The sequence below is a fragment of the Piliocolobus tephrosceles genome, chromosome 1 (assembly GCF_002776525.5).
Source record: "Piliocolobus tephrosceles isolate RC106 chromosome 1, ASM277652v3, whole genome shotgun sequence".
NCBI classification, from domain to species: domain Eukaryota; kingdom Metazoa; phylum Chordata; class Mammalia; order Primates; family Cercopithecidae; genus Piliocolobus; species Piliocolobus tephrosceles.
This window is the reverse complement of record NC_045434.1, coordinates 122151118-122153564: the sequence shown is the minus strand read 5'-3', so window position 1 is coordinate 122153564 and position 2447 is coordinate 122151118.

Sequence of the window (2447 nt, the reverse complement as noted above, 5' to 3'; positions counted from 1 at the left end):
TTTTTTTTTTTTTTTTTTTTTGAGACGGAGTCTCGCTCTGTCGCCCAAGCTGGAGTGCAGTGGCCAGATCTCAGCTCACTGCAAGCTCCGCCTCCCGGGTTCACGCCATTCTCCTGCCTCAGCCTCCCGAGTAGCTGGGACTACAGGCGCCCGCCACCTCGCCTGGCTAGTTTTTTGTATTTTTTAGTAGAGACGGGGTTTCACCGTGTTAGCCAGGATGGTCTCGATCTCCTGACCTTGTGATCCGCCTGCCTCGGCCTCCCAAAGTGCTGGGATTACAGGCTTGAGCCACCGCGCCCGGCCTAGATTATTTTTAAACTGAGAAGGACCTGTACAATCACCCCTACGTTTTATAGATGAGAAAACTGGATGACCAAAGAACACAGTCAGTTAGCAGGAGAGCTAGGACTAGAAACCAACCAATCCCTTTTCACTTTAGCCATATTACTACATACTTTTCTTCTTAGAAAGTCTTATAGGACCAAAATAAAACAGTCAATTAAGGGTCACAAAGTTTTAGACAATTACTCTCCTTTTGTATTACAGATTTTCCACTCTCCAATACTGTTGCAATCATATGAAAGTAATTTCTACTTCTTACACATGCCCTTTGTGGTCTCATCTTCAACTTGCACTCATGCCATTTGCTTCCACCCAAAATGCTCTCCCATGCGACTTTTTTGTTGGAACATTCCTGCTTAGAGAATAGCTCAAACTTTTCTCACCACGGAGTCTTCCTTAACTAACATCAATTCCTCCACTGGAAGTCAGACCATTTTCAATTGGGAGCCACTATCTGGCTGGTGGGCCCTTCCCATATTTGCAGAAACAATTAGGGTCATTCACTCGAAACTGGGTTAAGTGAAACAACTTCTCGTAATAGACAATTCATTCAGTTGCCTTTTTTTTTTTTTTTTTTTTTTTTTTTTTGTTTTAATAAAAAAAATTTTTCTTAAAAAAAATTTTTTTCATTTTCTTTTTTTTTTTTTTTTTTTTTTTTTTTTTTGCCTCTGAGTCATTAAAGCATATATTTCAAAAAACAAGTTGTTTACCAATAATTTCTAGTCAGTTTTATTTATTTTTAACTGAAGTTAGAGGGATTAATCATACCCTTCCTTATTATGATGTTGCCGTTCTATCCTTTTCTTACTCAAAGGTATGAGAAATATTTTCTCTTTATTTGATTTTGAAGATAACTGCTGAAAAACAAGAGCCACAGAAATAGAGGTGCTAAAATACAAGATAACAGATAAACAAAAACTGAGGACTCATTTTTTAATACTTTTTGATCAGATTTGTTTTAAATGATCATTTTCTTAATAAAAATGAGAAGAAATTCTTTTTTTTTTTTTTTTTTTTTTTGAAACGGAGTCTTGCTCTGTCGCCCGGTCTGGAGTGCAGTGGCCGGATCTCAGCTCACTGCAAGCTCCGCCTCCCGGGTTTACGCCATTCTCCTGCCTCAGCCTCCGGAGTAGCTGGGACTACAGGCGCCCGCCACCTCGCCCGGCTAGTTTTTTGTATTTTTTTAGTAGAGACGGGGTTTCACCATGTTAGCCAGGATGAGAAGAAATTCTTATTCCCACATTTGAGTTAAATCAGCTAATGAAGGCTATGGAAAAGTGATATTCATTTATCCATTCAATTAATATTTAGAGTTAGGCCTATTATGTGTCAGATACTATTATAGGTACCAAGGAAAGAGCAGTGAGGAAAAAAATAAGCAAAAGTCCTTGCCCTTTGTAAAGCTTACATTCAAGTTGAAAAGAAAGAAAACAAGCAAAATAGTAAGTCAAATACATAGTATGCTAAATTTTGTGTGTTATGAAGAACATAATAAAAAGGAAGGGGGATAGAGAGTGAAAGTAGCTCATAGGGGAAGAGGTGAAGAAAGACTTTAAACAAGAGGTGAAGAAAGTCCTCACTGAGAGGGTGACATCTGAGTAAGGACCTGAGAGAGTTGAAGGAACAATCGTATGGTTATACAGGAGGACAGTGTTCCTGACAGCAAGTGCAAAGTCCTGAAACAGAGATACATGTGAAGAACAACAGCGATAACAGTGAGGCGACTGACTGAGAGGAATAGAGGCCACAAGACCAGAGAGCAAGGTTACAAAGGGATTTGTGTACCATGTGAGAACTTCAGCTATTATTTAGAGTGAAATGAAAGCTATTGGCTGGTTTTCAGCATAGAAAGAAGACATTCTTAGCCTTCTCTAATAAGGCTAAGTTTAAGCAGAAACTTTAATTAGGCAAGGCAGCAGTCTGTGTGGATATCTGGGAGAAGATAGAGCTGTAAATGCAAGATCCTAGAGAAAGGAACAACCAACACTGGTACGCTGGAGAACAGCAATGAGAAAAGGGTCATGAGAATGGGGTGAACAAAGTTGGGGTGCATCCAAAATATGGGTTAGGAAGAGGAAGTGGCATTATCATGTAGGGTCATTTAG